This window comes from Sarcophilus harrisii, chromosome 5 (genome assembly GCF_902635505.1).
Source record: "Sarcophilus harrisii chromosome 5, mSarHar1.11, whole genome shotgun sequence".
Taxonomy (NCBI): domain Eukaryota; kingdom Metazoa; phylum Chordata; class Mammalia; order Dasyuromorphia; family Dasyuridae; genus Sarcophilus; species Sarcophilus harrisii.
Genome location: NC_045430.1, coordinates 261,170,681 through 261,180,225, shown reverse-complemented (window position 1 = coordinate 261,180,225; position 9,545 = coordinate 261,170,681). Strand labels below are relative to the sequence as shown.

Sequence of the window (9,545 nt, the reverse complement as noted above, 5' to 3'; positions counted from 1 at the left end):
GTCAGTTTGGCTAGTCCACAATACATGAAGGGGCCTAGTGTGACATCAGTCTGGAGAAATAGATTGGAGCCAGATTCTAAAGGGGTGTACATAGCATAGAGAGGTCAATGTTGTTGCTGTTTGTTTTTAGAATATCAATTCATCCTCTGTACAGTGGGTGGACTGGAGACAGGGAGATCAGTTAGGAGACTAGTGAAAGGGAAATTGTTTGGATAAAAAGTGATGAGACCCTGGGCCAGGGCAGTGACTGGGAGGATGAATGCAAGAAATATGGGGAAGAAAATCGATGACTCAAAAACTATTTCATAGGATTCTCCAAACCACCCTCTGAAGGTGATTATCTTCACATTAAAGATGATGAAACTGTGGCCAGGAAACCTTGTGACCTGTCCATGGTCACTTAGAAAGTGTCAGTGGCTCAGGTCCTACTCGGGGCTCAGCTCCAAGGCTTTCATTCCCTTCTCTCTGCCATCCTCCTGCTTCCACAGTTTACACTGTGAGTCACAATTTAATGCAGTAACATCTGTAGAAAAGGTTCCTTAAAAAAACCACACTTCCATCTCTTGGTGCTCAAGAAGAATGTTCTTTTCCATTGGAGGACTCCTTTGGCCATTGATTAGTAAGATTAGCCCCAGATATTCCGTTCTAGCAAAGTCTGGGGTTTTCGTCATTTGGTTTTAATCAGTTTATATTCACAATAGGAAATTTTAAAAAAATCCAGCAGCAAAGTAGTCACATCATAAAGCTCCTTTGTTACCATATTTTTCTTTTAAACTATTGAATCTTACTATAGGTTATTTATTGGTGTTTTTCAATTTACTGTTTATTTCGACACTTTTGTGTTCTGTGCAGAGACAAAATGAGATCAGAGACACATAGCAAATCAATTAAGATCAACAAAGAAAATCAACAGTTTCATTACCAGACTATTTCATTTTAAAAAAGATTTTGTCTCCCCTGAGGCAGAATAGTGTCCCAAGATAGATTCAAGAGGACAAAGGGAAGAAGAGTAGCAGACTTTGGGGCCTGATTTTCAGCCCTTTGGAGGAAAAAAATAATCTTCCTCTTCTCATCAAAATCCATCTTACAGGAGAGACATTTTGTTCAGTAAATGAATGCAAAAAAAAAAAAAATCAGAATAAGTAACTCCCCTAGTGTCTATCACCCAGAGGCCAGAGCCCTGGACCTCCTCTGCTCAGGCTGTGACCAAAACGGCTTCCCACCTAACTCACCAGCAGGGAGCCAGACTGTTAGGAGTCCGGGCCTGTTTGTAGATGCTATTTAGTGGACCGATTTTCTCCAGGTCTAGGAAGCCAGGTTCTGGTTGCACCAAAGCAATGCTTTAGTGCTCCCCTTCCAATTTGGAAAGCTGCTCTCTGGTGAGGGAATGCCTTGAGAACCCCATGGGACCTCCAGACCTGGGGCCTGGGATCTAGGTGGGCAGCTGCCTTTGTTATTTTCATTTTCAAATCTTGGCTCCACCCCCACCCCTATCCCGGGCCTACACCTGCTGTCATTGACTTCCCAGGACTGCCCTGGGATCGGAGGCAGAGGGAGAAGGACTCCTTTCTGAATTTCTACTTCTGTCCAGAGATGCCCGGGTCTGGGTACTTCCCAGGCCTCCTAAGGACATGTATAGATTGGCAGCTCAGTTGAGGTATAAATGATCAGTTGAAATAATTTTATACTCTGACAGGCAATTTCCTTAGTGAATAAGGGGACTTGTCACAAAAATTGGGGTGCTAATTCCCCCTCCGTGCCACTTATTGATTGCCACTCCAGGCAAGTCACTTAGCTCAGTGCCCAGAGGCCATACTGGGCAGAACTTCATCCCGCTGCCAACCGGCTAAAGCCTGTCCCCGTCGGTCCCCAGATAAAAATAAAAAAATGAAAAAAAATATTTAACGAAATGAATAGAAATACAGTAAAACAGATAACATTACATTTTAAAACTAAGTCAACTTGGCGCTGGTAAGGGTCTTTGTATTTGTTTCTATTTGAATTCGACAAGATTGCGGCTAGCAACTGGCAACTCTCCCAACAATCATAGTAACTTCCATTTATAGAAAGCCCTAAGTGCTTTAGGATACCTTATCTCATTTGACCCTCTCAACAACAGAAAGATAGGGCTCAAATTACAGATGAGGAAACTGAGGCACTAGTTAAGTGCCTTGTCCAAGGACCAAACAGCTAGGAACAGCTCTAGACAGTATTTGTGTTCTAAGTTACACACCCATTAAGGAACTGTATGTGTGGATGAAGTTTGGGGGACTGGGGATGGATGGATAGCTAATAGCTAGCTAGTTAGAGGGGTGTGTGTGTGTGTGTGTGTGTGTGTGTGTGTGATCATTCAAATAATTCAGGAGAATTCAGTCTATTGATTGTGGATGATGCAGCGGAACGTGTCCCTTTGTGCCCTTTCCCCTTGTGACTGTGTTTGGACATCTTGTCTCCCTTATTAAACTGGCCGCTTTTCCTGGGCAGGGAATGGGATAGGAAGCTGTCAGGTACAAGACAGTCCTTCCCTTCTCCAATGTAATTTGATTCCAAAGTACCATCTCCCGTCGGGGAGCCCAGGACATCGATCCCCTTGGAGGAGCTTCACGTCGGTGCCGCGGACCCTGTCTTCGGAGCCTCCGCTCCTGCTCCTTTTGCTTTGACAGACAGCAGGAGAGCTGCCCACACCGTCCCTCCTTAGGATGACGTCCGGGACGAGGCAAACTTGCAGTAATTTGTACCTCTGCCCACGGGTTTCAGACCCCAAAGCGGGCTGAGTGCCGGAGGTTCTCAGCGCAAATGATCGGCTGGGGGATGGGAGGTGGAGTAGTATGTCAGGAGCCCTCGCTAAAGGGCCCCCTAGCAACCCGGTCCCGTCAGATATCTGCTTGCTGTTCCGGTCCATCCCCCCTCCCCCTCCCCCCAATCGGGGGCTGAGAGGGGAGGAAGGGGTCCCTAGGCTAGGTGAGGGGACCCCTCGGTACTGAAAGTAGAAGGCCTCCTGTCCCGCCCCGGGGAGAAGCGGAAGGGCCAGGGAGAGCACCCGCGCCACAAGTGGCTGCGCGTGGGTAATGTGAGAGTTGGAGGAGAAGGAGCGGCGGCCGGGGCGGAGGAGCGCCAGTGGGCACTGCGCCCCGCTGTCCGCGACCTGCCTCCCAGCCCCGATTCAACGATAACCCCCCAGCCCACTGCCAGCATCTCTCCCCCTCTGCAGCCGCCCTTGCCCTTCCCCTCCCCGAGCCATGACGCACAAATCCCGTTGTGATCCTAAGCCAGAAGCGATCTGCGAAGTCGGGTGGGTGGAAATATCGCCACTTGTAAACACGTTGAGGAGCCTAACGGGAGGAAGGGAGGAGGGGGTGGGCACGAGGCTCCGGGTGGGGGGGGGGGGTAATTGAGATGGAAGGGGGGGGGTTCAAGCTTCCTGTTGGCAGCTCCTCCAGCCCAGCCCCTGGGGCGCTGGCACCCATCTAGAAGGGACTAAAAGGGCTTGGGGGCTTCCTGCGGTTCCTGTGGGGAGGTGAGAAAATGGGCCCGGGGGTGAAGGGGAGAGCAGCGACGGGGGGGGAGGGGGGAAGGGTGTGGCGCGAGAGTGGGGGAGTCGCGTGGAACGAGCCCCTCCTCTTCCACTTCACTCCTCCCCCTCCCCCTCCCCGCGGTGGGGAGCCGGGCTCCGGAGCGGTCCCGGAGCGAGCGGCGGGCGGTACGCGGCGCTGGTGCGTGCGGCGGGCTGGCGGGCGGGCGTGTCATTCGCTGCGCCCCTGGCGGGGCTAAGGAGGTAGCTGTGGCTCCCGCTGCCCCCGCTGCCGCCGCCGCCACCGCTGCCACAGCAGCCGGGTGAGGCTGAACCGCGCAGCGCCGGGAGGCGAGAGAAGGGAAACCAGGTCACAGACGCGCAGACACGCACATAGCCTCCCGCTCACACTCATGCACACCCCTGCACGCACCGATCGGGAGCAAGGACGCTGACTGGAGTAAGCGGCACCCCGAGACTTGAGCGGGCGGAGGTGGCTAGCGCAGACAGAGTGCGAGAAGCGGGGGTGGGGTCTGCAAGGGCCGGGAGAACTGAGAGGAGACCCACTTATAAAAATAACTTGGTTCCTACGCCAATTAAAGTGCCCCAGTCTAGGGGCGAGCGTCCCTTCCTCGGCTGCCTGGGTGCCTCCAGGTAGGTAAGTGACCACAAACGGACCCACTAGCCGGGGCTGTTCGGATCGGGCCCGAGGCTGGGGGACGGCGGGGGTCGCAGCCGTGGGAGGGGGCAGCCGGGCAGCCGTGGGGTCCGGGGCACTGACCTGGGAGGACATGAACTTTGCAAGAATTCTCCCGGCTCGCGCTTTCGCCCCAGACCTTTATTTAGTCTCTTAGACGGCGTCCCGGAGCCCCGCTTCCTTTGGCGGGGGCCGATAAACAGCCCCGACGCCGCCCCCTCTCCACGCTGCGCCGGGCCACCGGCGAGGGGGCGGGCGGGTAGCCCGAGCCGGCCCGGGACGGGACGGGCGCCCCCGCTCGTGCCCGCTCCGCCGGGGTCCCGGCCGGCGGCCGCTCGGTGCCGGGGAGGGCACCGGCAGGCAGCCAGCCTACGCCCGATTACCTGCTGCTTTCGCCGGCTCCGTGTTAGACTCCCGATCCGGAGACCCGGGTATGGGCGTGGGGGGGAGGAGAAGAGGGAGGAGGAGCCGGCGAAAGACTCCCCAGCGAGGTGCCAAGAAAAAGGGGCGCCCGGGCTCGGGCTGAGCAGGGGCACCGCCGCCACCCAGGGAGGAAAAGGGCCGAAGGGGGCTTCTTAAGAAATGGGGCCCGGAGCGCCGAAGCCCCAAGCCCTCGGTTGACAGTCTCTCCCGGTGCGAAATGTAATTTGGCATCTTGGCAGGCTCGGTGCCGAGTGGAAGTTTCCATGATGAGTAAGTTCTGTGACAGGGGATTGATTCGGAAGAGGCTTGCTGGCGGCGCGCTGGAAGCCCCCGGGAGAGAATCTCGTCGCCCACCCCCTTCCCTAGCTCGCCCCTTCCTTGCTCCTTGCGGGGGGCGGGGGGGGATCAGAATAGAAAAAAGAGGGTGGCCACCGCCGGGGCCCCCATCCCCCACAGGGCCTCCCTAAAGAATCCGTGGAGTGCGAGTGGATTATTCGAGGTTTTGCTTGGGCAGCATCGTTCGCTCTTTCGAATTACGAGGTTTGATTCTGCTCCGGAGAGAGCTGAGCGTCTCTCGGGCTGGTTCTCCTAGTCTGGGGCTTCTGGCTTTTAGCCCCTCCTAGCTCTCTGTTCGGAAGCTCCTAGAATTTCCGAGCTGGAAGGGGCTTTAAATGTTACGTCGTCCGGCACGTCTCCACCCCCATTTTACAGACTGGCAAAGTGAAGCCCAGAAAAGTTGGGGCTTGCGGGAGATCGCTAGTAAATGACAAATCTGGAACTCAGACCCAAGTTGTTTTTGGCCACTGACGACTGGCCCGCGATTTCCTCTCATAACTGGGGGAGTTTATTTTCGATTATAAAACATTTCCATTCTCTTTTAATGGGAGAAAGGGGGATGGAACGAGGGTCATATTTAAGAAAGGCTTAACATAAGCCAATCTATTTGATCCCCAAAGCTACGGAATAGAACAGATTAAACAAACAAACAAACAAGTGACATAAATAGAGAGGATGAGGGACTTCTTAGCTGTTTAGCAAAATTCAAACACCATTCCCCCAGCATTTGTGATCCTTCCAGCTCTATGGGATGCCTCTTCTTATTCAGCAAAGGATGGAAACTGTTTTCTTGGAGAAATGTTAGCGATCTTAATTGCTACCAAGGGAGAAACAGTATTACTATCTCCTTGGCATTTAAGGTTTCAATATGCTTTCATTTTCTCTGTCCAGCAATTAGTCCTTATTTCTTAAAGAACTGTTAGAGCACAACATTGTTATCTAATATATGCCTAAGGAAAATGTTTTTCTCTTAATTAACTATAAGTTTTTAAAATTAGCTATTTTAATTACAGTAATAGGATGACATCTCTAGAGTTTAAAATTCTGATTTTTTTTCTTCCACCAAGTCAGACTGGCTGCCCTTGTCTTTAGCTGATCACCCCCCCCCCCAATAAAAAGTAAACAAACGGATAAAAAACTCATTTTTGAACTGGTGAGGTTTTAAGAAATTGCAAAGTAGATCTTTTCAATTTTAAAGTAAAAATATTAACCTGGAGATGGGTTTAAATGAAATATTTTGTCACAGAGACAGATATATGTATATTTTTCTCTAGTATGACATTGATTTGGGAATGATTTGTCTGGGTTTTGTGGAGACATCAGTAAATAAATGTAATGCTATTGAGAAAAAAATACTGATTCATTATCCAAATGTTAACTAGACACTACTTCAGTGATGTTTTCTAATGAATTTTAGAGAGCTCTGCCATCAAAAATAGGACCATCTGCTAGTAGAGACAATTGTGTTTGGTCTCTTTTTGAAATAAATACTACCAAGAAAACTACAGCCCCCCTCTACTTCTTTGCCAGCTACCTCTGTGACTTTAGGTAAACTATTTGATTTCTCTGGGCCTTCAATCCTGCATCCTTGAAATAAAGGGAGATTATGAAAACTTGTGAGGGCCCTCCAGCTTTAGAATTATGCTCCTGTAATCCTAAACCTTTTTTTAAAAAAATTTTTTTTTACAATTCTTGTTAGCATTTCAATGAAATGGATGGATGGATTACTATGTGAACATCAGTGTTCAAAAAGAAATGTATGTTGTAAGCTGTATATCCACCAGGCTGTCTTTTTTAGCTGTTTCCTAGCAAATAAAAGATAATTCAGGCTAAGATGACTCTTTAAAACTCTTTAAAAATAAAACAAAATAAAAACACTATGTAAGGGCAAAAAAAATGTAGCTTCTGCTCCTTTCCCAGGATTCGATTTAATTTTAAGCCCTGGATTTACAGTGTAGCTTTTTGTCGTTGTTATTGAGGCAATTGGAGTTAAGGAGCTTGCCCCAGGATCACAGAGCTAATAAATGTCAAGTGTCTGAAGTCTCATTCAAACACAGGTCCTCCAGACTTCAGGGCAGTGACTCCATCCACTGAGCCAACTAGCTGCCACTTACACTGTAACTTGGGGGGAAAAAATTCAACTGGAAATTGATGAAAGGTTCAAAACATCATAGTATCATCCATTTTGAATTAAAAGGCACCATCAAGTCTAACTCCTCTAATTAAGAGATGAGGAAGCTAAGATTGGGAGAGGTTCTGATTTATCACAGGGGCAGGTAGATTCTAAGTGTCTGAGCTGGGATTTGAACTCAGGTTTTCCTGCCTTTACCTTCATTGATTTTGCCTTCCTTGTCTCTAAAGGATTCAGATTCTGCCTAAACTGTGAATTTCCAAAATGCCTGCCTAAGCATTCTGAGCGGGTGGACCCCCACCCCACCCCATCATGCTAAGACTTGTGCTGGGAGATAGCCTTTCTTTTTCTGATTTTTTTCCTGAAAGCAGGCCAGACATTCAACATGTCTGTGACATGTAGTGACAAATCTGAGTTGTTTGTCCTCCTTGAGACATTTGCCTAGACTACAAGGAAATCCTCCGAAAGAGACTTTGTCCTCTCTGGAGTAAATAACCTTTCCCTTCTATGGACTTCATTCAATCCAACAAATATTTATATCGTGCCTACTAAGTGCTCCATGCTGCATGGCTATGGATTCAGAGAATTCCCTGGACTTTATACTAAGATTAACAGAAATATACTGCTTAGCAGTCCTGACTTTTGCAAGGGGTTCTAGACAATTGCACTTGACACAGAGCTGTAGCATAGATGGGAATGGAGTCTACAGAATGAAATGGGAATGAAAACATTTTGAGCTAGGAATCATTCACATGGAGCAAGTTATTCACAAAAGCATTCAAATGTACACCATTGCCGCTTAGAACTTGGAACATTAGAACTCAGTGAGTTAGGAAAATATCAAAATTTCCCCCTCTTAATTTGTATACATATAGCAGCCTTGAGGCCCTTCATGATCTCAGAATTTGATTAATAATAATATTTTGGCTAGTTCCAAAATTCAGTTTGAGATGCCTGTAGGCGTGGACCCTTTGGCCATGAGCTTCTTAATGTGGCCATGTGTGAAGGAAGAAAAGATACTTTTTTTTTTTCTTAAAATTGGTATGGAGGGGCAGCTAGGTGGCACAGTGAATAGAGCACCAGTCCTGAAGTCAAGAGTTCAAATTTGGTTGCAGACCAATACTTTCTAACTGTGTGACCTGAGCAAGTCACTTAACCCCAATTGCCTCAACAAAAAGAGAGAGAGAGAGAGAAAGAGAGAGAGAGGGACAGAGACAGAGAGAGAGGAGAAAGTTGATATTCAATGTCATGGTCATCCTTTAAATATTTTCCCCCAAGTGCTTAAAAATATTATCTTGCTTAGAGTGAATGGTCATTACCTGGATTTCATAATTACCTATAAACAAAAGGAAGGCGATATATATGAGAAGACATATTATAGTTGCTTATGATTGTTTAAAAGGACGTGAGAAGATTAAACCTTTTACCTGGCTGGTTAGAATTATTTTTTCCTGGGACATGTTACTGTCACTTGACATTTCATGTCACTGGCAACTGAGTAAATGTGTGCACATGGAGAAAAGTGGGACTTTAAAATAGATTTTCCATCTTTAACTTTCTTACTTTGTTAAGGCTGGGAGTTTCTAATGAAAATTCTCATTTCTGCTTGTTACTTTTAGATAGAAGAAATATACCCCATCTTCTAAATCATTAGAGCCATAAAATTGGTTTGCCTCTAAGTGTATCACCCCTGGGCAGAACTACCATTTGGGGGGGGGGTGCTGTATAAAGGAGGAATCCCAGCTGAACACATATAGAACACACTTGCTCTTCTACTGGTGGTGGTGGGTCAGGGCCATCGGCCGAGTTGGCTCTTTTTTGCCCCAATGGAGTTCTAATGGTGGTGATCGCTTTTTGAGCTACTCAGTGGCATTTGTCCACCTTCCGGGAGAGTTCACAGACTTGTTTGGCAAAGAAGATATTTAAGCAATCAGAAAAGCCTTCCAAATCAGTGAGTCACTAACTGCACATTTCCCTATCTTCTTTCTCAGGTATCTGCTGAGGTTGACACCTGGCCAAGTTACCTATATTTAATGCTAATGCTGCTTGGTCATTAATGCCCTTCATTTCAAGGGACTCTACAGTGAATCTAGAAGTGCCTTTTCTTTCCTTGAGAAGTGAAATTTCCTGGGAAGGTTATCTTGGGCATATTTTCAGAGGCAGAGCTAAGGAAGATTTCCATGGTGCTCTTTAGCAGATACAAAAACCAGCTGGCTTTTGTGTTTTTATTTTGCTTGAATTTTTTCCATCTTTATCAACTTGGGAGGTTTCTGGTTAGCAGTATTGAGAGGAAGAGTATGTTTTTTCTGGGTGCAGAAAATTTGGTTTTAGAATTCTGGGATCTATGGTCCACATGCAGTGTATTAGCTCCTTACCTTATTGTGACGATTTGTTCAGACACAGGCTTACTTCTTTCCCCTCGTCCCACTCTGGCCTTCAGGATGTGG

General features: G+C 47.8%; 1 protein-coding gene across 5 annotated transcripts in view; it reads left to right on the top strand.

Moving 5' to 3' along the window:
* Positions 1-3,639: 3,639 nt before the first annotated feature.
* Positions 3,640-9,545, top strand: part of THRB (thyroid hormone receptor beta) — a 399,316-nt gene continuing 393,410 nt past the window's right edge. For 2 of the 5 annotated variants that reach the window (XM_031940357.1, XM_023505184.2), the window contains exon 1: positions 3,640-4,901. The gene's annotated coding sequence lies outside the window, so the exon portion shown is untranslated. The remainder of the gene's footprint in view (positions 4,902-9,545) is intronic. The other 3 variants (XM_023505183.2, XM_023505182.2, XM_023505181.2) reach the window with 3 other exon arrangements.